Raw genomic sequence first — 23,892 nt, forward strand, 5'->3', positions numbered from 1 at the left:
AACAGATCATTTTAACAACCTTTTCAATCATTTTATAAAATTGATCGAAAGTTTGAGTAGGTATATCTTTACTGTTGCTCAACATGTCTGGAAAAACCACCGCTCCACTGTCTACCAACCAATAACCCTGCTTTTGTTAGTTTTAGTAAAATTTTTAACACGTTTTTAAACATTCAAAACTAGTAGTTGCTCACCCTTTATATTTTCGAATGTTGTTTTTAACGAAGTCAAGCAGAAAAAGCAACTCGGGCAAAACTCTGACTAGGTGTATTCAATATAAGCTGATTGTATACTCATAATCTTTGAATAAAGAAATGAGTTCGACTGTTTTAAATTAAAAAAATCGATAAATTTAAAAAATAAATTTATTACATCGGTTTTCCATATATAAACTTGTTAATGAACTATTTGAAAGATTCAGTACTTTTTGTAAACTTTTAGTTTTAATTGCAATCAAATAAGATTACACTTTTTGGTTCGATGAGAACTTATCGATTTATAGTTAAACCACAGTGATCTTGTAACAAAACTTCATAAGTTTAAGGTTAAATTCAAACCAATAATACAATATTTTCAGCATCTGGCCTTGTGACCCAATGGAAAAGGCATTTGACTACGAATCAGAAGTTTGTGGTTTCGAGCCCCATCAAGGTCAATATGTCATGTTTTGTGTCGATAAAAGAGTAATTAGTACTTACAATATTGATATCGTCACATGGATTTTTGAGATTTAACAGCTCAAATTGTAAAACTTAAACTCTTTAAATTAAAAGGACTAGAATAAAGTATTGAAATGGATGGTTTTAACAGCTGTCGAAACAATTAAATTCAGTATCATATTATTTAACTGAGTATGATAGTTAAATGTAAGCTTGTAGATGCAAATTATTTTAAGAACATGTCAGAACAAAAACCAAAAAGTTTTGAAAAAGTATGTAATCCAGTTATGTATTGAATAGAAAAAAGTTATAATTTCTACATAACTTTGGAGGTCTTACAATTAGTATTTCTAGCTCTGAATAAACAAAAAGTTATTCTTGTCAAATTATTGTTGTACATGTTTGGTGTGTTTTCAAGGTCAGCGTGACAAAGTTTTAATAATGCTATTTCTGAAGTTATAAAGCATTTCAAGTCTTTGAAAATAAATGAATGGTGAATTTACAAAAAAAGTAGTTTACTTTGCGTGTTTTAGCTTACTAACTAATGAGGTTGTGCTGATTGTTTTCAAGTTTTTTCTTTAGGACCGAGATTATAAAAGCTCATAATGTTATGTGTATCCGGCTCTGTGGCCTAATGGATAAGGCGTCTGACTTCGAATCAGAAGATTGTGGGCTCGAGTCCCATCAGAGCCAACAGATGATTTTAACAACCTTTTCAATCATTTTATAAAATTGATCGAAAGTTTGAGTAGGTGTATCTTTACTGTTGCTCAACTTGTCTGGAAAAACCACTGCTCCACTGTCTACCAACCGCTAATTCTGCTTTTGTTAGTTTTAGTAAAATATTTAACACTTTTTTAAACATTCAAAACTAGTAGTTGCTCACCCTTTATATTTTCGAATGTTGTTTTTAACAAAGTCAAGCAGAAAAAGCAACTCGAAGAAAACTCTGATTAGGTGGATTCAATATAAACTGACTGTATACTCATAACTTTTAAATCAGAAAATGAGTTCGGCTGTTTTACATTCAAGAAATCGATAAATAAAAAAAAAAAAAAATATTTCATTACTTTTCCATATAGAAACTTGTTAATGAACTACTTGAAAGTTTCAGTACTTTTTGTAAACTTTTAGTTTTAATTGCAATCAAATAAGATTACACTTTCTGGTTCGATGAGAACTTATCGATTTATAGTTAAACAACGGTGATCTTGTAACAATTCTTCATAAGTTTAAGGTTAAATTCAAACAAGTAATACAGAGTTTTTAGCATCCGGCCTTGTGGCCCAATGGATAAGGCGTCTGATTATGAATCAGAAGATTGTGGTTTCAAGTCCCATCAAGGTCATGTTTTGTGTTGATAAAAGAGTAGTTAGTACTTACAATAATGATATCGACGCATGGATTTTTGAGATTTAACAGCTCAAATTGTAAAACTTAAACTCTTTAAATTAAAAGGAATAGAATAATTTATTGAAATGGATGCTTTTAACAGCTGTCGAAACAACCACACTGAGTGTTATATTATTTAACTTAATATAATAGATAAATGTTAGCTTCTAGATGCAAAATATCTTAAGAACGTGTCAGAACAAAAACAAAAATGTTTTGAAAAAAGTGTGTAATCCAGTTATGTATTGAAGAGAAAAAGTAATAATTCTTACAAAACTTTGGATGTCTTAGATTTAGTATTTCTAGCTCTGAATAAACAAAAAGTTATCCATGTCAAAATATAGTTTACCTAATTGGTGTGTTTTCAAAATCAGCGTGACATAGTTTTAATATTGCTATTTCTGAAGTTATAAAGCATTTCAAGTCTTCAAAAATAAATGAATGGTGAATTTACAAAAAAGTATTTTACTTTGCGTGTTTTAGCTTACTAGCTAATGATGTTCTGTTGATTGTTTTCAAATTTTTTTTTAGGACCGAGATTATAAAAGCTCATGATGTTATGTGTATCCGGCTCTGTGGCCTAATGGATAAGGTGTCTGACTTCGAATCAGAAGATTGTGGGTTCGAGTCCCATCAGAGTCAACAGATCATTTTAACAACCTTTTCAATCATTTTATAAAATTGATCGAAAGTTTGAGTAGGTGTATCTTTACTATTGCTCAACATGTCTGGAAAAACCACTGCTCCACTGTCTACCAACCAATAACCCTGCTTTTGTTAGTTTTAGTAAAATATTTAACACTTTGTTAAACATTCAAAACTAGTAGTTGCTCACCCTTTATATTTTCGAATGTTGTTTTTAACGAAGTCAAGCAGAAAAAGCAACTCGGGCAAAACTCTGATCAAGTGGATTCAATATAAACTGACTGTATACTCATTATTTTTAAATCAAAAAATGAGTTCGGCTGTTTTAAATTAAAAAAATCGATAAATTTTGAAAATAAATTTATTACATCAGTTTTCCATATATAAACTTGTTGATGAACTACTTGAAAGTTTCAGTACTTTTTGTAAACTTTTAGTTTTAATTGCAATCAAATAAGATTACACTTTTTCGTTCGATGAGAACTTATCGATTTATAGTTAAACAAGGGTGATCTTGTAACAATTCTTTATAAGTTTAAGGTTAAATTCAAACAAGTAATACAGAGTTTTTAGCATCCGGCCTTGTGGCCCAATGGATAAGGCGTCTGACTACGAATCAGAAGATTGTGGGTTAGAGTCCCATCAAGGTCAATATGTCATGTTTTGTGTTGATAAGAGAATAATTAGTACTTACAATAATGATATCGACGCATGGATTTTTGAGATTTAACAGCTCAAATTGTAAAACTTAAACTCTTTAAATTAAAAGGAATAGAATAAATTATTGAAATGTATGGTTTTAACAGCTGTCGAAACAATTACATTCAGTATCATATTATTTAACTGAGTATGATAGATAAAGGTAAGCTTGTAGATGCAAATTATTTTAAGAACATGTCAGAACCAAAACCAAACAGTTTTGAAAATTTATGTAATCCAGTTATGTATTGAATAGAAAAAAGTTATAATTCCTGCATAACTTTGGAGGTCCTACAATTAGTATTTCTAGCTCTGAATAAACAAAAAATTATCCATGCCAAAATATAGTTTACCTAATTGGTGTGTTTTCAAAATCAGCGTGACATAGTTTTAATATTGCTATTTCTGAAGTTATAAAGCATTTCAAGTCTTCGAAAATAAATGAATGGTGAATTTACAAAAAAGTATTTTACTTTGCGTGTTTTAGCTTACTAACTAATGATGTTGTGTTGATTGTTTTCAATTTTTTTTTTAGGACCGAGATTATAAAAGCTCATGATGTTATGTGTATCCGGCTCTGTGGCCTAATGGATAAGGCGTCTGACTTTGAATCAGAAGATTGTGGGTCCCATCAGAGTCAACAGATCATTTTAACAACCTTTTCAATCATTTTATAAAATTGATCGAAAGTTTGAGTAGGTATATCTTTACTGTTGCTCAACATGTCTGGAAAAACCACCGCTCCACTGTCTACCAACCAATAACCCTGCTTTTGTTAGTTTTAGTAAAATTTTTAACACGTTTTTAAACATTCAAAACTAGTAGTTGCTCACCCTTTATATTTTCGAATGTTGTTTTTAACGAAGTCAAGCAGAAAAAGCAACTCGGGCAAAACTCTGACTAGGTGTATTCAATATAAGCTGATTGTATACTCATAATCTTTGAATAAAGAAATGAGTTCGACTGTTTTAAATTAAAAAAATCGATAAATTTAAAAAATAAATTTATTACATCGGTTTTCCATATATAAACTTGTTAATGAACTATTTGAAAGATTCAGTACTTTTTGTAAACTTTTAGTTTTAATTGCAATCAAATAAGATTACACTTTTTGGTTCGATGAGAACTTATCGATTTATAGTTAAACCACAGTGATCTTGTAACAAAACTTCATAAGTTTAAGGTTAAATTCAAACCAATAATACAATATTTTCAGCATCTGGCCTTGTGACCCAATGGAAAAGGCATTTGACTACGAATCAGAAGTTTGTGGTTTCGAGCCCCATCAAGGTCAATATGTCATGTTTTGTGTCGATAAAAGAGTAATTAGTACTTACAATATTGATATCGTCACATGGATTTTTGAGATTTAACAGCTCAAATTGTAAAACTTAAACTCTTTAAATTAAAAGGACTAGAATAAAGTATTGAAATGGATGGTTTTAACAGCTGTCGAAACAATTAAATTCAGTATCATATTATTTAACTGAGTATGATAGTTAAATGTAAGCTTGTAGATGCAAATTATTTTAAGAACATGTCAGAACAAAAACCAAAAAGTTTTGAAAAAGTATGTAATCCAGTTATGTATTGAATAGAAAAAAGTTATAATTTCTACATAACTTTGGAGGTCTTACAATTAGTATTTCTAGCTCTGAATAAACAAAAAGTTATTCTTGTCAAATTATTGTTGTACATGTTTGGTGTGTTTTCAAGGTCAGCGTGACAAAGTTTTAATAATGCTATTTCTGAAGTTATAAAGCATTTCAAGTCTTTGAAAATAAATGAATGGTGAATTTACAAAAAAAGTAGTTTACTTTGCGTGTTTTAGCTTACTAACTAATGAGGTTGTGCTGATTGTTTTCAAGTTTTTTCTTTAGGACCGAGATTATAAAAGCTCATAATGTTATGTGTATCCGGCTCTGTGGCCTAATGGATAAGGCGTCTGACTTCGAATCAGAAGATTGTGGGCTCGAGTCCCATCAGAGCCAACAGATGATTTTAACAACCTTTTCAATCATTTTATAAAATTGATCGAAAGTTTGAGTAGGTGTATCTTTACTGTTGCTCAACTTGTCTGGAAAAACCACTGCTCCACTGTCTACCAACCGCTAATTCTGCTTTTGTTAGTTTTAGTAAAATATTTAACACTTTTTTAAACATTCAAAACTAGTAGTTGCTCACCCTTTATATTTTCGAATGTTGTTTTTAACAAAGTCAAGCAGAAAAAGCAACTCGAAGAAAACTCTGATTAGGTGGATTCAATATAAACTGACTGTATACTCATAACTTTTAAATCAGAAAATGAGTTCGGCTGTTTTACATTCAAGAAATCGATAAATAAAAAAAAAAAAAAATATTTCATTACTTTTCCATATAGAAACTTGTTAATGAACTACTTGAAAGTTTCAGTACTTTTTGTAAACTTTTAGTTTTAATTGCAATCAAATAAGATTACACTTTCTGGTTCGATGAGAACTTATCGATTTATAGTTAAACAACGGTGATCTTGTAACAATTCTTCATAAGTTTAAGGTTAAATTCAAACAAGTAATACAGAGTTTTTAGCATCCGGCCTTGTGGCCCAATGGATAAGGCGTCTGATTATGAATCAGAAGATTGTGGTTTCAAGTCCCATCAAGGTCATGTTTTGTGTTGATAAAAGAGTAGTTAGTACTTACAATAATGATATCGACGCATGGATTTTTGAGATTTAACAGCTCAAATTGTAAAACTTAAACTCTTTAAATTAAAAGGAATAGAATAATTTATTGAAATGGATGCTTTTAACAGCTGTCGAAACAACCACACTGAGTGTTATATTATTTAACTTAATATAATAGATAAATGTTAGCTTCTAGATGCAAAATATCTTAAGAACGTGTCAGAACAAAAACAAAAATGTTTTGAAAAAAGTGTGTAATCCAGTTATGTATTGAAGAGAAAAAGTAATAATTCTTACAAAACTTTGGATGTCTTAGATTTAGTATTTCTAGCTCTGAATAAACAAAAAGTTATCCATGTCAAAATATAGTTTACCTAATTGGTGTGTTTTCAAAATCAGCGTGACATAGTTTTAATATTGCTATTTCTGAAGTTATAAAGCATTTCAAGTCTTCAAAAATAAATGAATGGTGAATTTACAAAAAAGTATTTTACTTTGCGTGTTTTAGCTTACTAGCTAATGATGTTCTGTTGATTGTTTTCAAATTTTTTTTTAGGACCAAGATTATAAAAGCTCATGATGTTATGTGTATCCGGCTCTGTGGCCTAATGGATAAGGTGTCTGACTTCGAATCAGAAGATTGTGGGTTCGAGTCCCATCAGAGTCAACAGATCATTTTAACAACCTTTTCAATCATTTTATAAAATTGATCGAAAGTTTGAGTAGGTGTATCTTTACTATTGCTCAACATGTCTGGAAAAACCACTGCTCCACTGTCTACCAACCAATAACCCTGCTTTTGTTAGTTTTAGTAAAATATTTAACACTTTGTTAAACATTCAAAACTAGTAGTTGCTCACCCTTTATATTTTCGAATGTTGTTTTTAACGAAGTCAAGCAGAAAAAGCAACTCGGGCAAAACTCTGATCAAGTGGATTCAATATAAACTGACTGTATACTCATTATTTTTAAATCAAAAAATGAGTTCGGCTGTTTTAAATTAAAAAAATCGATAAATTTTGAAAATAAATTTATTACATCAGTTTTCCATATATAAACTTGTTGATGAACTACTTGAAAGTTTCAGTACTTTTTGTAAACTTTTAGTTTTAATTGCAATCAAATAAGATTACACTTTTTCGTTCGATGAGAACTTATCGATTTATAGTTAAACAAGGGTGATCTTGTAACAATTCTTTATAAGTTTAAGGTTAAATTCAAACAAGTAATACAGAGTTTTTAGCATCCGGCCTTGTGGCCCAATGGATAAGGCGTCTGACTACGAATCAGAAGATTGTGGGTTAGAGTCCCATCAAGGTCAATATGTCATGTTTTGTGTTGATAAGAGAATAATTAGTACTTACAATAATGATATCGACGCATGGATTTTTGAGATTTAACAGCTCAAATTGTAAAACTTAAACTCTTTAAATTAAAAGGAATAGAATAAATTATTGAAATGTATGGTTTTAACAGCTGTCGAAACAATTACATTCAGTATCATATTATTTAACTGAGTATGATAGATAAAGGTAAGCTTGTAGATGCAAATTATTTTAAGAACATGTCAGAACCAAAACCAAACAGTTTTGAAAATTTATGTAATCCAGTTATGTTTTGAATAGAAAAAAGTTATAATTCCTGCATAACTTTGGAGGTCCTACAATTAGTATTTCTGGCTCTGAATAAACAAAAAATTATCCATGCCAAAATATAGTTTACCTAATTGGTGTGTTTTCAAAATCAGCGTGACATAGTTTTAATATTGCTATTTCTGAAGTTATAAAGCATTTCAAGTCTTCGAAAATAAATGAATGGTGAATTTACAAAAAAGTATTTTCCTTTGCGTGTTTTAGCTTACTAACTAATGATGTTGTGTTGATTGTTTTCAAATTTTTTTTTAGGACCGAGATTATAAAAGCTCATGATGTTATGTGTATCCGGCTCTGTGGCCTAATGGATAATTCGTCTGACTTCGAATCAGAAGATTGTGGGTTCGAGTCACATCAGAGTCAACAGATCATTTTAACAACCTTTTCTATCATTTTATAAAATTGATCGAAAGTTTGAGTAGGTATATCTTCACTGTTGCTCAACATGTCTGGAAAAACCACTGCTCCACTGTCTACCAACCAATAACCCTGCTTTTGTTAGTTTTAGTAAAATATTTAACACTTTTTTAAACATTCAAAACTAGTAGTTGCTCACCCTTTATATTTTCGAATGTTGTTTTTAACGAAGTCAAGCAGAAAATGCAACTCGGGCAAAACTCTGACTTGGTGTATTCAATATAAACTGATTGTATACTCATAATCTTTAAATAAAGAAATGAGTTCGACTGTTTTAAATTAAAAAAGTCGATAAATTTAAAAAATAAATTTATTACATCAGTTTTCCATATATAAACTTGTTAATGAACTTCTTGAAAGTTTCAGTACTTTTTGTAAACTTTTAGTTTTAATTGCAATCAAATAAGATTACACTTTTTGGTTCGATGAGAACTTATCGATTTATAGTTAAACCACAGTGATCTTGTAACAAAACTTCATACGTTTAAGGTTAAATTCAAACCAATAATACAATATTTTCAGCATCTGGCCTTGTGACCCAATGGAAAAGGCATTTGACTACGAATCAGAAATTTGTGGGTTCGAGCCCCATCAAGGTCAATATGTCATGTTTTGTGTCGATAAAAGAGTAATTAGTACTTACAATATTGATATCGTCACATGGATTTTTGAGATTTAACAGCTCAAATTGTAAAACTTAAACTCTTTAAATTAAAAGGAATAGAATAATTTATTGAAATGGATGGTTTTAACAGCCGTCGAAACAATTACATTCAGTATCATATTATTTAACTGAATATTATAGATAAATGTAAGCTTGTAGATCCAAATTATGTTAAGAACATGTCAGAACAAAAACCAAAAAGTTTTGAAAAAGTATGTAATCCAGTTATGTATTGAATAGAAAAAAGTTATAATTCCTACATAACTTTGGAGGTCCTACAGTTAGTATTTCTAGCTCTGAATAAACAAAAAGTTATTCTTGTCAAATTATTGTTGTACATATTTGGTGTGTTTTTCAGGTCAGCGAGACAAAGTTTTAATAATGCTATTTCTGAATTTATAAAGCATTTCAAGTCTTTGAAAATAAATGAATGGTGAATTTACAAAAAAGTATTTTACTTTGCGTGTTTTAGCTTACTAACTAAAGATGTTGTGCTGATTGTTTTCAAGTTTTTTTTTAGGACTGAGATTATAAAAGCTCTTGATGTTATGTGTATCCGGCTCTGTGGCCTAATGGATAAGGCGTTTGACTTTGAATCAGAAGATTGTGGGTTCGAGTCCCATCAGAGTCAACAAATGATTTTAACAACCTTTTCAATCATTTTATAAAATTGATCGAAAGTTTGAGTAGGTGTATCTTTACTGTTGCTCAACATGTCTGGAAAAACCACTGCTCCACTGTCTACCAACCAATAACCCTGCTTTTGTTAGTTTTAGTAAAATATTTAACACTTTTTTAAACATTCAAAACTAGTAGTTGCTCACCCTTTATATTTTCGAATGTTGTTTTTAACGAAGTCAAGCAGAAAATGCAACTCGGGCAAAACTCTGACTTGGTGTATTCAATATAAACTGATTGTATACTCATAATCTTTAAATAAAGAAATGAGTTCGACTGTTTTAAATTAAAAAAATCGATAAATTTAAAAAATAAATTTATTACATCAGTTTTCTATATATAAACTTGTTAATGAACTTCTTGAAAGTTTCAGTACTTTTTGTAAACTTTTAGTTTTAATTGCAATCAAATAAGATTACACTTTTTGGTTCGATGAGAACTTATCGATTTATAGTTAAACCACAGTGATCTTGTAACAAAACTTCATACGTTTAAGGTTAAATTCAAACCAATAATACAATATTTTCAGCATCTGGCCTTGTGACCCAATGGAAAAGGCATTTGACTACGAATCAGAAATTTGTGGGTTCGAGCCCCATCAAGGTCAATATGTCATGTTTTGTGTCGATAAAAGAGTAATTAGTACTTACAATATTGATATCGTCACATGGATTTTTGAGATTTAACAGCTCAAATTGTAAAACTTAAACTCTTTAAATTAAAAGGAATAGAATAATTTATTGAAATGGATGGTTTTAACAGCCGTCGAAACAATTACATTCAGTATCATATTATTTAACTGAATATTATAGATAAATGTAAGCTTGTAGATCCAAACTATGTTAAGAACATGTCAGAACAAAAACCAAAAAGTTTTGAAAAAGTATCTAATCCAGTTATGTATTGAATAGAAAAAAGTTATAATTCCTACATTACTTTGGAGGTCTTACAATTAGTATTTCTAGCTCTGAATAAACAAAAAGTTATTCTTGTCAAATTATTGTTGTACATATTTGGTGTGTTTTCAAGGTCAGCGTAAAGAAGTTTTAATAATGCTATTTCTGAAGTTATAAAGCATTTCAAGTCTTTGAAAATAAATGAATGGTGAATTTACAAAAAAGTATTTTACTTTGCGTGTTTTAGCTTACTAGCTAATGATGTTGTGTTGATTGTTTTCAAATTTTTTCTTTAGGACCGACATTATAAAAGCTCATGATGTTATGTGTATCCGGCTCTGTGGCCTAATGGATAAGGCGTCTGACTTTGAATCAGAAGATTGTGGGTTCGAGTCCCTTTAAGGTCAATATGTCATGTTTTGTGTTGATAAAAGAGTACTTAGTACTTACAATAATGATATCGACGCATGGTTTTTTGAGATTTAACAGCTCAAATTGTAAAACTTAAAATTTTCAAATTAAAAGAAATAGAATAATTTACTGAAACGTATGGTTTTAACAACTGTCGAAACAATTACGACCAGTGTTATATTATTTAACCGAATATAATAGATAAATGTAAGCTTCTAGATGCAAATTATTTTAAGAACGTGTCAGAACAAAAACAAAAATGTTTTGGAAAAAGTGTGTAATCCAGTGATGTATTGAAGAGAAAAAGTTATGATTCTTACAAAACTTTGGATGTCTCAGATTTAGTATTTCTAGCTCTGATTAAACAAAAAGTTATCTATGTCAAAATATAGTTTACCTATTTGGTGTGTTTTCAAAATCAGCGTGACATAGTTTTAATATTGCTATTTCTGAAGTTATAAAGCATTTCAAGTCTTCGAAAATAAATGAATGGTGAATTTACAAAGAAGTATTTTACTTTGCGTGTTTTAGCTTACTAGCTAATGATGTTGTGTTGATTGTTTTCAAGTTTTTTCTTTAGGACCGACATTATAAAAGCTCATGATTTTATGTGTATCCGGTTCTGTGGCTTAATGGATAAGGCGTCTGACTTCGAATCAGAAGATTGTGGGTTCGAGTCCCATCAAGGTCAATACGTCATGTTTTGTGTTGATAAAAGAGTAGTTAGTACTTACAATAATGATATCGACGCATGGTTTTTTGAGATTTAACAGCTCAAATTGTAAAACTTAAACTCTTTAAATTAAAAGAAATAGAATAAATTATTGAAATGGATGGTTTTAACAGCTCTCCAAACAATTACATTCAGTATCATATTATTTTACCGAGTATGATAGATAAATGTAAGCTTGTAGGTGCAAATTATTTTAAGAACATGTCAGAACCATAACCAAACAGTTTTGAAAATGTATGTAATCCAGTTATGTTTTGAATAGAAAAAAGTTATAACTCCTACATAACTTTGGAGGTCTTACAACTAGTTTTTCTAGCTCTGAATAAACAAAAAGTTATCTATGTCAAAATATAGTTTACCTATTTGGTGTGTTTTCAAAATCAGTGTGACATAGTTTTAATACTGCTATTTCTGAAGTTATAAAGCATTTCAAGTCTTCAAAAATAAATGAATGGTGAATTTACAAAGAAGTATTTTACTTTGCGTGTTTTAGCTTACTAGCTAATGATGTTCTGTTGATTGTTTTCAAATTTTTTTTTAGGACCAAGATTATAAAAGCTCATGATGTTATGTGTATCCGGCTATGTCGCTTAATGGATAAGGCGTCTGACTTCGAATCAGAAAATTGTGGGTTCGAGTCCCATCAGAATCAACACATCATTTTAACAACCTTTTCAATCATTTTAAAAAACTGATCGAAAGGTTGAGCAGGTATATCGTTATTGTTGCCCAACGTGCCTGGAAAAACCACTGCTCCACTGTCTACCAACCAATAACCCTGCTTTTGTTAGTTTTAGTAAAATTTTTAACACGTTTTTAAACATTCAAAACTAGTAGTTGCTCACCCTTTATATTTTCGAATGTTGTTTTTAATGAAGTCAAGCAGAAAAAGCAACTCGGGCAAAACTCTGACTAGGTGTATTCAATATAAGCTGATTGTATACTCATAATCTTTGAATAAAGAAATGAGTTCGACTGTTTTAAATTAAAAAAATCGATAAATTTAAAAAATAAATTTATTACATCGGTTTTCCATATATAAACTTGTTAATGAACTATTTGAAAGATTCAGTACTTTTTGTAAACTTTTAGTTTTAATTGCAATCAAATAAGATTACACTTTTTGGTTCGATGAGAACTTATCGATTTATAGTTAAACCACAGTGATCTTGTAACAAAACTTCATAAGTTTAAGGTTAAATTCAAACCAATAATACAATATTTTCAGCATCTGGCCTTGTGACCCAATGGAAAAGGCATTTGACTACGAATCAGAAGTTTGTGGTTTCGAGCCCCATCAAGGTCAATGTGTCATGTTTTGTGTCGATAAAAGAGTAATTAGTACTTACAATATTGATATCGTCACATGGATTTTTGAGATTTAACAGCTCAAATTGTAAAACTTAAACTCTTTAAATTAAAAGGAATAGAATAATTTATTGAAATGGATGGTTTTAACAGCCGTCGAAACAATTACATTCAGTATCATATTATTTAACTGAATATTATAGATAAATGTAAGCTTGTAGATCCAAATTATTTTAAGAACATGTCAGAACAAAAACCAAAAAGTTTTGAAAAAGTATGTAATCCAGTTATGTATTGAATAGAAAAAAGTTATAATTCCTACATAACTTTGGAGGTCCTACAGTTAGTATTTCTAGCTCTGAATAAACAAAAAGTTATTCTTGTCAAATTATTGTTGTACATATTTGGTGTGTTTTTCAGGTCAGCGAGACAAAAATTTAATAATGCTATTTCTGAAGTTATAAAGCATTTCAAGTCTTTGAAAATAAATGAATGGTGAATTTACAAAAAAGTATTTTACTTTGCGTGTTTTAGCTTACTAACTAATGATGTTGTGCTGATTGTTTTCAAGTTTTTTTTTAGGACTGAGATTATAAAAGCTCTTGATGTTATGTGTATCCGGCTCTGTGGCCTAATGGATAAGGCGTTTGACTTTGAATCAGAAGATTGTGGGTTCGAGTCCCATCAGAGTCAACAAATGATTTTAACAACCTTTTCAATCATTTTAAAAAACTGATCGAAAGGTTGAGTAGGTATATCTTTATTGTTGCCCAACGTGCCTGGAAAAACCACCGCCCCAATGTCTACCAACCAATAACCCTGCGTTTATTAATCTTAACAAAACATTTAACACTTTTTTAAACATTCAAAACTAGTAGTTGCTCACCCTTTATATTTTCGAATGTTGTTTTTAACGAAGTCAAGCAAGAAAAGCAACTCTGGCAAAACTCTGATCAGGTGGATTCAATATAAACTGACTGTATACTCATAACTTTTAAATCAGAAAATGAGTTCGGTTTTTTACATTCATGAAATCGATAAATTAAAAAAAAACAAAATATTTCATTACTTTTCCATATAGAAACTTGTTAATGAACTACTTGAAAGTTTCAGTACTTTTTGTAAACTTTTAGTTTTAATTGCAATCAAATAAGATTACACTTTCTGGTTCGATGAGAACTTATCGATTTATAGTTAAACAACGGTGATCTTGTAACAATTCTTCATAAGTTTAAGGTTAAATTCAAACAAGTAATACAGAGTTTTTAGCATCCGGCCTTGTGGCCCAATGGATAAGGCGTCTGATTATGAATCAGAAGATTGTGGTTTCAAGTCCCATCAAGGTCATGTTTTGTGTTGATAAAAGAGTAGTTAGTACTTACAATAATGATATCGACGCATGGATTTTTGAGATTTAACAGCTCAAATTGTAAAACTTAAACTCTTTAAATTAAAAGGAATAGAATAATTTATTGAAATGGATGCTTTTAACAGCTGTCGAAACAACCACACTGAGTGTTATATTATTTAACTTAATATAATAGATAAATGTTAGCTTCTAGATGCAACTCATTTTAAGAACGTGTCAGAACAAAAACAAAAATGTTTTGAAAAAAGTGTGTAATCCAGTTATGTATTGAAGAGAAAAAGTAATAATTCTTACAAAACTTTGGATGTCTTAGATTTAGTATTTCTAGCTCTGAATAAACAAAAAGTTATCCATGTCAAAATATAGTTTACCTAATTGGTGTGTTTTCAAAATCAGCGTGACATAGTTTTAATATTGCTATTTCTGAAGTTATAAAGCATTTCAAGTCTTCAAAAATAAATGAATGGTGAATTTACAAAAAAGTATTTTACTTTGCGTGTTTTAGCTTACTAACTAATGATGTTGTGCTGATTGTTTTCAAGTTTTTTTTTAGGACCGACATTATCAATGCACATGATGTTATGTGTATCCGGTTCTGTGGCCTAATGGATAATTCGTCTGACTTTGAATCAGAAGATTGTGGGTTCGAGTCCCATCAGAGTCAACAGATCATTTTAACTATCTTTTCAATCATTTTATAAAATTGATCGAAAGTTTGAGTAGGTATATCTTTACTGTTGCTCAACATGTCTGGAAAAACCACTGCTCCACTGTCTACCAACCAATAACCCTGCTTTTGTTAGTTTTAGTAAAATATTTAACACTTTTTTAAACATTCAAAACTAGTAGTTGCTCACCCTTTATATTTTCGAATGTTGTTTTTAACGAAGTCAAGCAGAAAAAGCAACTCGGGCAAAACTCTGATTAGGTGGATTCAATATAAACTGACTGTATACTCATGAATTCTAAATCAAAAAATGAGTTCGGCTGTGGTAAATTTAAGAAATCGATAAATTAAAATACAACTTATTACATTACTTTTCCATATATAAACTTTTAATGAACTACTTGAAAGTTTCAGTACTTTTTGTAAACTTTTAGTTTTAATTGCAATCAAATAAGATTACACTTTTTGGTTCGATGAGAACTTATCGATTTATAGTTAAACAACGGTGATCTTGTAACAAATCTTCATATGTTTAAGGTTAAATTCAAACAAGTAATACAGAGTTTTTAGCATCCGGCCTTGTGGCCCAATGGATAAGGCATCTGACTACGAATCAGAAGATTGTGGGTTCGAGTCCTATCAAGGTCAATATGTCATGTTTTGTGTTGATAAAAGAGTAGTTAGTACTTACAATTATGATATCGACGCATGGATTTTTGAGATTTAAGAGCTCAAACTGTAAAACTTAAACTCTTTAAATTAAAAGGACTAGAATAAAGTATTGAAATGGATGGTTTTAACAGCTGTCGAAACAATTAAATTCAGTATCATATTATTTAACTGAGTATGATAGTTAAATGTAAGCTTGTAGATCCAAATTATTTTAAGAACATGTCAGAACAAAAACCAAAAAGTTTTGAAAAAGTATGTAATCCAGTTATGTATTGAATAGCAAAAAGTTATAATTTCTACATATCTTTGGAGGTCCTACAATTAGTATTTCTAGCTCTGAATAAACAAAAAGTTATTCTTGTCAAATTATTGTTGTACATGTTTGGTGTGTTTTCAAGGTCAGCGTGACAAAGTTTTAATAATGCTATTTCTGAAGTTATAAAGCATTTCAAGTCTTTGAAAATAAATGAATGGTGAATTTACAAAAAAAGTAGTTTACTTTGCGTGTTTTAGCTTACTAACTAATGAGGTTGTGCTGATTGTTTTCAAGTTTTTTCTTTAGGACCGAGATTATAAAAGCTCATGATGTTATGTGTATCCGGCTCTGTGGCCTAATGGATAAGGCGTCTGACTTCGAATCAGAAGATTGTGGGCTCGAGTCCCATCAGAGTCAACAGATGATTTTAACAACCTTTTCAATCATTTTATAAAATTGATCGAAAGTTTGAGTAGGTGTATCTTTACTGTTGCTCAACTTGTCTGGAAAAACCACTGCTCCACTGTCTACCAACCGCTAACCCTGCTTTTGTTAGTTTTAGTAAAATATTTAACACTTTTTTAAACATTCAAAACTAGTAGTTGCTCACCCTTTATATTTTCGAATGTTGTTTTTAACAAAGTCAAGCAGAAAAAGCAACTCGAAGAAAACTCTGATTAGGTGGATTCAATATAAACCTACTGTATACTCATAACTTTTAAATCAGAAAATGAGTTCGGCTGTTTTACATTCAAGAAATCGATAAATTAAAAAAAACAAAATATTTCATTACTTTTCCATATAGAAACTTGTTAATGAACTACTTGAAAGTTTCAGTACTTTTTGTAAACTTTTAGTTTTAATTGCAATCAAATAAGATTACACTTTTTCGTTCGATGAGAACTTATCGATTTATAGTTAAACAACGGTGATCTTGTAACAATTCTTCATAAGTTTAAGGTTAAATTCAAACAAGTAATACAGAGTTTTTAGCATCCGGCCTTGTGGCCCAATGGATAAGGCGTCTGATTATGAATCAGAAGATTGTGGTTTCAAGTCCCATCAAGGTCATGTTTTGTGTTGATAAAAGAGTAGTTAGTACTTACAATAATGATATCGACGCATGGATTTTTGAGATTTAACAGCTCAAATTGTAAAACTTAAACTCTTTAAATTAAAAGGAATAGAATAATTTATTGAAATGGATGCTTTTAACAGCTGTCGAAACAACCACACTGAGTGTTATATTATTTAACTTAATATAATAGATAAATGTAATCTTCTAGATGCAAATTATTTTAAGAACATGTCAGAAAAAAACAAAAATGTTTTGAAAAAAGTGTGTAATCCAGTTATGTATTGAAGAGAAAAAGTAATAATTCTTACAAAACTTTGGATGTCTTAGATTTAGTATTTCTAGCTCTGAATAAACAAAAAGTTATCCATGTCAAAATATAGTTTACCTAATTGGTGTGTTTTCAAAATCAGCGTGACATAGTTTTAATATTGCTATTTCTGAAGTTATAAAGCATTTCAAGTCTTCAAAAATAAATGAATGGTGAATTTACAAAAAAGTATTTTACTTTGCGTGTTTTAGCTTACTAGCTAATGATGTTCTGTTGATTGTTTTCAAATTTTTTTTTAGGACCGACATTATAAAAGCTCATGATGTTATGTGTATCCGGCTCTGTGGCCTAATGGATAAGGTGTCTGACTTCGAATCAGAAGATTGTGGGTTCGAGTCCCATCAGAGTCAACAGATCATTTTAACAATCATTTTATAAAATTGATCGAAAGTTTGAGTAGGTGTATCTTTACTGTTGCTCAACATGTCTGGAAAAACCACTGCTCCACTGTCTACCAACCAATAACCCTGCTTTTGTTAGTTTTAGTAAAATATTTAACACTTTTTTAAACATTCAAAACTAGTAGTTGCTCACCCTTTATATTTTCGAATGTTGTTTTTAACGAAGTCAAGCAGAAAATGCAACTCGGGCAAAACTCTGACTTGGTGTATTCAATATAAACTGATTGTATACTCATAATCTTTAAATAAAGAAATGAGAACGACTGTTTTAAATTAAAAAAATCGATAAATTTAAAAAATAAATTTATTACATCAGTTTTCCATATATAAACTTGTTAATGAACTTCTTGAAAGTTTCAGTACTTTTTGTAAACTTTTAGTTTTAATTGCAATCAAATAAGATTACACTTTTTGGTTCGATGAGAACTTATCGATTTATAGTTAAACCACAGTGATCTTGTAACAAAACTTCATAAGTTTAAGGTTAAATTCAAACCAATAATACAATATTTTCAGCATCTGGCCTTGTGACCCAATGGAAAAGGCATTTAACTACGAATCAGAAATTTGTGGGTTCGAGCCCCATCAAGGTCAATATGTCATGTTTTGTGTCGATAAAAGAGTAATTAGTACTTACAATATTGATATCGTCACATGGATTTTTGAGATTTAACAGCTCAAATTGTAAAACTTAAACTCTTTAAATTAAAAGGAATAGAATAATTTATTGAAATGGATGGTTTTAACAGCCGTCGAAACAATTACATTCAGTATCATATTATTTAACTGAATATTACAGATAAATGTAAGCTTGTAGATCCAAATTATGTTAAGAACATGTCAGAACAAAAACCAAAAAGTTTTGAAAAAGTATGTAATCCAGTTATGTATTGAATAGAAAAAAGTTATAATTCCTACATAACTTTGGAGGTCCTACAGTTAGTATTTCTAGCTCTGAATAAACAAAAAGTTATTCTTGTCAAATTATTGTTGTACATATTTGGTGTGTTTTTCAGGTCAGCGAGACAAAGTTTTAATAATGCTATTTCTGAAGTTATAAAGCATTTCAAGTCTTTGAAAATAAATGAATGGTGAATTTACAAAAAAGTATTTTACTTTGCGTGTTTTAGCTTACTAACTAATGATGTTGTGCTGATTGTTTTCAAGTTTTTTTTTAGGACTGAGATTATAAAAGCTCTTGATGTTATGTGTATCCGGGTTCTGTGGCCTAATGGATAAGGCGTTTGACTTTGAATCAGAAGATTGTGGGTTCGAGTCCCATCAGAGTCAACAAATGATTTTAACAACCTTTTCAATCATTTTAAAAAACTGATCGAAAGGTTGAGTAGGTATATTTTTATTGTTGCGCAACATGTCTGGAAAAACCACTGCTCCACTGTCTACCAACCGCTAACCCTGCTTTTGTTAGTTTTAGTAAAATATTTAACACTTTTTTAAACATTCAAAACTAGTAGTTGCTCACCCTTTATATTTTCGAATGTTGTTTTTAACGAAGTCAAGCAGAAAAAGCAACTCGGGCAAAACTCTGATCAAGTGGATTCAATATAAACTGACTGTATACTCATTATTTTTAAATCAAAAAATGAGTTCGGCTGTTTTAAATTAAAAAAATCGATAAATTTTGAAAATAAATTTATTACATCAGTTTTCCATATATAAACTTGTTGATGAACTACTTGAAAGTTTCAGTACTTTTTGTAAACTTTTAGTTTTAATTGCAATCAAATAAGATTACACTTTTTCGTTCGATGAGAACTTATCGATTTATAGTTAAACAAGGGTGATCTTGTAACAATTCTTTATAAGTTTAAGGTTAAATTCAAACAAGTAATACAGAGTTTTTAGCATCCGGCCTTGTGGCCCAATGGATAAGGCGTCTGACTACGAATCAGAAGATTGTGGGTTAGAGTCCCATCAAGGTCAATATGTCATGTTTTGTGTTGATAAAAGAATAATTAGTACTTACAATAATGATATCGATGCATGGATTTTTGAGATTTAACAGCTCAAATTGTAAAACTTAAACTCTTTAAATTAAAAGGAATAGAATAAATTATTGAAATGTATGGTTTTAACAGCTGTCGAAACAATTACATTCAGTATCATATTATTTAACTGAGTATGATAGATAAAGGTAAGCTTGTAGATGCAAATTATTTTAAGAACATGTCAGAACCAAAACCAAACAGTTTTGAAAATTTATGTAATCCAGTTATGTTTTGAATAGAAAAAAGTTATAATTCCTGCATAACTTTGGAGGTCCTACAATTAGTATTTCTGGCTCTGAATAAACAAAAAATTATCCATGCCAAAATATAGTTTACCTAATTGGTGTGTTTTCAAAATCAGCGTGACATAGTTTTAATATTGCTATTTCTGAAGTTATAAAGCATTTCAAGTCTTCGAAAATAAATGAATGGTGAATTTACAAAAAAGTATTTTCCTTTGCGTGTTTTAGCTTACTAACTAATGATGTTGTGTTGATTGTTTTCAAATTTTTTTTTAGGACCGAGATTATAAAAGCTCATGATGTTATGTGTATCCGGCTCTGTGGCCTAATGGATAAGGCGTCTGACTTCGAATCAGAAGATTGTGGGTTCGAGTCCCATCAGAGTCAACAGATCATTTTAACAACCTTTTCTATCATTTTATAAAATTGATCGAAAGTTTGAGTAGGTATATCTTCACTGTTGCTCAACATGTCTGGAAAAATCACTGCTCCACTGTCTACCAACCAATAACCCTGCTTTTGTTAGTTTTAGTAAAATATTTAACACTTTTTTAAACATTCAAAACTAGTAGTTGCTCACCCTTTATATTTTCGAATGTTGTTTTTAACGAAGTCAAGCAGAAAAAGCAACTCGGGCAAAACTCTGATTAGGTGGATTCAATATAAACTGACTGTATACTCATAATTTTTAAATCAAAAAATTAGTTTGGCTGTTTTACATTCGAGAAATCGATAAAGTAAAAAAAACAAGTTATTACATTACTTTTCCATATATATACTTGTTAATGAACTACTTGAAAGTTTCAGTACTTTTTGTAAACTTTTAGTTTTAATTGCAATCAAATAAGACTACACTTTCTGGTTCGATGAGAATTTATCGCTTTATAGTTAAACCACAGTGATCTTGTAACAAAACTTCATAAGTTTAAGGTTAAATTCAAACCAATAATACAATATTTTCAGCATCTGGCCTTGTGACCCAATAGAAAAGGCATTTGACTACGAATCAGAAATTTGTGGTCTCGAGCCCCATCAAGGTCAATATGTCATGTTTTGTGTCGATAAAAGAGTAATTAGTACTTACAATAATGATATCGTCACATGGATTTTTGAGATTTAACAGCTCAAATTGTAAAACTTAAACTCTTTAAATTAAAAGAAATAGAATAATTTACTGAAATGGATGGTTTTAACAACTGTCGAAACAATTACAACCAGTGTTATATTATTTAACCGAATATAATAGATAAATGTAAGCTTCTAGATGCAAAATATCTTAAGAACGTGTCAGAACAAAAACAAAAACGTTTTGAAAAAAGTGTGTAATCCAGTTATGTATTGAAGAGAAAAAGTAATAATTCCTACAAAACTTTGGATGTCTTAGATTTAGTATTTCTAGCTCTGAATAAACAAAAAGTTATCCATGTCAAAATATAGTTTACCTAATTGGTGTGTTTTCAAAATCAGCGTCACATAGTTTTAATATTGCTATTTCTGAAGTTATGAAGCATTTCAAGTCTTCGAAAATAAATGAATGGTGAATTTACAAAAAAGTATTTTACTTTGCGTGTTTTAGCTTACTAACTAATGATGTTCTGTTGATTGTTTTCAAATTTTTTTTTAGGACCGACATTATAAAAGCTCATGATGTTATGTGTATCCGGCTCTGTGGCCTAATGGATAAGGTGTCTGACTTCGAATCAGAAGATTGTGGGTTCGAGTCCCATCAGAGTCAACAGATCATTTTAACAATCATTTTATAAAATTGATCGAAAGTTTGAGTAGGTGTATCTTTACTGTTGCTCAACATGTCTGGAAAAACCACTGCTCCACTGTCTACCAACCAATAACCCTGCTTTTGTTAGTTTTAGTAAAATATTTAACACTTTTTTAAACATTCAAAACTAGTAGTTGCTCACCCTTTATATTTTCGAATGTTGTTTTTAACGAAGTCAAGCAGAAAATGCAACTCGGGCAAAACTCTGACTTGGTGTATTCAATATAAACTGATTGTATACTCATAATCTTTAAATAAAGAAATGAGAACGACTGTTTTAAATTAAAAAAATCGATAAATTTAAAAAATAAATTTATTACATCAGTTTTCCATATATAAACTTGTTAATGAACTTCTTGAAAGTTTCAGTACTTTTTGTAAACTTTTAGTTTTAATTGCAATCAAATAAGATTACACTTTTTGGTTCGATGAGAACTTATCGATTTATAGTTAAACCACAGTGATCTTGTAACAAAACTTCATAAGTTTAAGGTTAAATTCAAACCAATAATACAATATTTTCAGCATCTGGCCTTGTGACCCAATGGAAAAGGCATTTGACTACGAATCAGAAATTTGTGGGTTCGAGCCCCATCAAGGTCAATATGTCATGTTTTGTGTCGATAAAAGAGTAATTAGTACTTACAATATTGATATCGTCACATGGATTTTTGAGATTTAACAGCTCAAATTGTAAAACTTAAACTCTTTAAATTAAAAGGAATAGAATAATTTATTGAAATGGATGGTTTTAACAGCCGTCGAAACAATTACATTCAGTATCATATTATTTAACTGAATATTATAGATAAATGTAAGCTTGTAGATCCAAATTATGTTAAGAACATGTCAGAACAAAAACCAAAAAGTTTTGAAAAAGTATGTAATCCAGTTATGTATTGAATAGAAAAAAGTTATAATTCCTACATAACTTTGGAGGTCCTACAGTTAGTATTTCTAGCTCTGAATAAACAAAAAGTTATTCTTGTCAAATTATTGTTGTACATATTTGGTGTGTTTTTCAGGTCAGCGAGACAAAGTTTTAATAATGCTATTTCTGAAGTTATAAAGCATTTCAAGTCTTTGAAAATAAATGAATGGTGAATTTACAAAAAAGTATTTTACTTTGCGTGTTTTAGCTTACTAACTAATGATGTTGTGCTGATTGTTTTCAAGTTTTTTTTTAGGACTGAGATTATAAAAGCTCTTGATGTTATGTGTATCCGGGTTCTGTGGCCTAATGGATAAGGCGTTTGACTTTGAATCAGAAGATTGTGGGTTCGAGTCCCATCAGAGTCAACAAATGATTTTAACAACCTTTTCAATCATTTTAAAAAACTGATCGAAAGGTTGAGTAGGTATATTTTTATTGTTGCGCAACATGTCTGGAAAAACCACTGCTCCACTGTCTACCAACCGCTAACCCTGCTTTTGTTAGTTTTAGTAAAATATTTAACACTTTTTTAAACATTCAAAACTAGTAGTTGCTCACCCTTTATATTTTCGAATGTTGTTTTTAACGAAGTCAAGCAGAAAAAGCAACTCGGGCAAAACTCTGATCAAGTGGATTCAATATAAACTGACTGTATACTCATTATTTTTAAATCAAAAAATGAGTTCGGCTGTTTTAAATTAAAAAAATCGATAAATTTTGAAAATAAATTTATTACATCAGTTTTCCATATATAAACTTGTTGATGAACTACTTGAAAGTTTCAGTACTTTTTGTAAACTTTTAGTTTTAATTGCAATCAAATAAGATTACACTTTTTCGTTCGATGAGAACTTATCGATTTATAGTTAAACAAGGGTGATCTTGTAACAATTCTTTATAAGTTTAAGGTTAAATTCAAACAAGTAATACAGAGTTTTTAGCATCCGGCCTTGTGGCCCAATGGATAAGGCGTCTGACTACGAATCAGAAGATTGTGGGTTAGAGTCCCATCAAGGTCAATATGTCATGTTTTGTGTTGATAAAAGAATAATTAGTACTTACAATAATGATATCGATGCATGGATTTTTGAGATTTAACAGCTCAAATTGTAAAACTTAAACTCTTTAAATTAAAAGGAATAGAATAAATTATTGAAATGTATGGTTTTAACAGCTGTCGAAACAATTACATTCAGTATCATATTATTTAACTGAGTATGATAGATAAAGGTAAGCTTGTAGATGCAAATTATTTTAAGAACATGTCAGAACCAAAACCAAACAGTTTTGAAAATTTATGTAATCCAGTTATGTTTTGAATAGAAAAAAGTTATAATTCC

At 29.9% G+C, this 23,892-nt stretch overlaps 23 non-coding genes across 23 annotated transcripts; all 23 read left to right on the top strand.

Moving 5' to 3' along the window:
* Window positions 1-1,279: 1,279 nt before the first annotated feature.
* Window positions 1,280-1,352, top strand: Trnar-ucg (transfer RNA arginine (anticodon UCG)). Its single transcript has one exon. It is a non-coding gene; the product is annotated as a tRNA-Arg (tRNA).
* A 582-nt stretch (window positions 1,353-1,934) lies between these two features.
* Trnah-aug (transfer RNA histidin (anticodon AUG)) lies at window positions 1,935-2,007 on the top strand. The gene has a single exon. It is a non-coding gene; the product is annotated as a tRNA-His (tRNA).
* Window positions 2,008-2,620: 613 nt separating this feature from the next.
* Window positions 2,621-2,693, top strand: Trnar-ucg (transfer RNA arginine (anticodon UCG)). The gene has a single exon. It is a non-coding gene; the product is annotated as a tRNA-Arg (tRNA).
* Window positions 2,694-3,274: 581 nt separating this feature from the next.
* On the top strand, window positions 3,275-3,347 carry Trnar-acg (transfer RNA arginine (anticodon ACG)). The gene has a single exon. It is a non-coding gene; the product is annotated as a tRNA-Arg (tRNA).
* Window positions 3,348-5,313: 1,966 nt separating this feature from the next.
* On the top strand, window positions 5,314-5,386 carry Trnar-ucg (transfer RNA arginine (anticodon UCG)). The gene has a single exon. It is a non-coding gene; the product is annotated as a tRNA-Arg (tRNA).
* A 582-nt stretch (window positions 5,387-5,968) lies between these two features.
* On the top strand, window positions 5,969-6,041 carry Trnah-aug (transfer RNA histidin (anticodon AUG)). Its single transcript has one exon. It is a non-coding gene; the product is annotated as a tRNA-His (tRNA).
* A 613-nt stretch (window positions 6,042-6,654) lies between these two features.
* Window positions 6,655-6,727, top strand: Trnar-ucg (transfer RNA arginine (anticodon UCG)). Its single transcript has one exon. It is a non-coding gene; the product is annotated as a tRNA-Arg (tRNA).
* A 581-nt stretch (window positions 6,728-7,308) lies between these two features.
* On the top strand, window positions 7,309-7,381 carry Trnar-acg (transfer RNA arginine (anticodon ACG)). The gene has a single exon. It is a non-coding gene; the product is annotated as a tRNA-Arg (tRNA).
* Window positions 7,382-9,351: 1,970 nt separating this feature from the next.
* Window positions 9,352-9,424, top strand: Trnaq-uug (transfer RNA glutamine (anticodon UUG)). Its single transcript has one exon. It is a non-coding gene; the product is annotated as a tRNA-Gln (tRNA).
* A 1,277-nt stretch (window positions 9,425-10,701) lies between these two features.
* Window positions 10,702-10,774, top strand: Trnaq-uug (transfer RNA glutamine (anticodon UUG)). Its single transcript has one exon. It is a non-coding gene; the product is annotated as a tRNA-Gln (tRNA).
* A 622-nt stretch (window positions 10,775-11,396) lies between these two features.
* Window positions 11,397-11,469, top strand: Trnar-ucg (transfer RNA arginine (anticodon UCG)). The gene has a single exon. It is a non-coding gene; the product is annotated as a tRNA-Arg (tRNA).
* A 1,970-nt stretch (window positions 11,470-13,439) lies between these two features.
* Window positions 13,440-13,512, top strand: Trnaq-uug (transfer RNA glutamine (anticodon UUG)). Its single transcript has one exon. It is a non-coding gene; the product is annotated as a tRNA-Gln (tRNA).
* A 581-nt stretch (window positions 13,513-14,093) lies between these two features.
* Trnah-aug (transfer RNA histidin (anticodon AUG)) lies at window positions 14,094-14,166 on the top strand. The gene has a single exon. It is a non-coding gene; the product is annotated as a tRNA-His (tRNA).
* A 1,264-nt stretch (window positions 14,167-15,430) lies between these two features.
* Trnar-acg (transfer RNA arginine (anticodon ACG)) lies at window positions 15,431-15,503 on the top strand. Its single transcript has one exon. It is a non-coding gene; the product is annotated as a tRNA-Arg (tRNA).
* A 624-nt stretch (window positions 15,504-16,127) lies between these two features.
* Window positions 16,128-16,200, top strand: Trnar-ucg (transfer RNA arginine (anticodon UCG)). The gene has a single exon. It is a non-coding gene; the product is annotated as a tRNA-Arg (tRNA).
* A 581-nt stretch (window positions 16,201-16,781) lies between these two features.
* On the top strand, window positions 16,782-16,854 carry Trnah-aug (transfer RNA histidin (anticodon AUG)). The gene has a single exon. It is a non-coding gene; the product is annotated as a tRNA-His (tRNA).
* A 612-nt stretch (window positions 16,855-17,466) lies between these two features.
* Window positions 17,467-17,539, top strand: Trnar-ucg (transfer RNA arginine (anticodon UCG)). Its single transcript has one exon. It is a non-coding gene; the product is annotated as a tRNA-Arg (tRNA).
* A 1,268-nt stretch (window positions 17,540-18,807) lies between these two features.
* Window positions 18,808-18,880, top strand: Trnaq-uug (transfer RNA glutamine (anticodon UUG)). Its single transcript has one exon. It is a non-coding gene; the product is annotated as a tRNA-Gln (tRNA).
* A 581-nt stretch (window positions 18,881-19,461) lies between these two features.
* On the top strand, window positions 19,462-19,534 carry Trnar-acg (transfer RNA arginine (anticodon ACG)). Its single transcript has one exon. It is a non-coding gene; the product is annotated as a tRNA-Arg (tRNA).
* A 621-nt stretch (window positions 19,535-20,155) lies between these two features.
* Window positions 20,156-20,228, top strand: Trnar-ucg (transfer RNA arginine (anticodon UCG)). The gene has a single exon. It is a non-coding gene; the product is annotated as a tRNA-Arg (tRNA).
* A 1,275-nt stretch (window positions 20,229-21,503) lies between these two features.
* Trnar-ucg (transfer RNA arginine (anticodon UCG)) lies at window positions 21,504-21,576 on the top strand. The gene has a single exon. It is a non-coding gene; the product is annotated as a tRNA-Arg (tRNA).
* Window positions 21,577-22,844: 1,268 nt separating this feature from the next.
* Window positions 22,845-22,917, top strand: Trnaq-uug (transfer RNA glutamine (anticodon UUG)). The gene has a single exon. It is a non-coding gene; the product is annotated as a tRNA-Gln (tRNA).
* A 581-nt stretch (window positions 22,918-23,498) lies between these two features.
* Trnar-acg (transfer RNA arginine (anticodon ACG)) lies at window positions 23,499-23,571 on the top strand. The gene has a single exon. It is a non-coding gene; the product is annotated as a tRNA-Arg (tRNA).
* The last annotated feature ends 321 nt before the right edge of the window (window positions 23,572-23,892 follow it).

Source organism: Watersipora subatra, chromosome 8, assembly GCF_963576615.1.
Source record: "Watersipora subatra chromosome 8, tzWatSuba1.1, whole genome shotgun sequence".
In the NCBI taxonomy this organism is placed as follows: Eukaryota; Metazoa; Bryozoa; class Gymnolaemata; order Cheilostomatida; family Watersiporidae; genus Watersipora; species Watersipora subatra.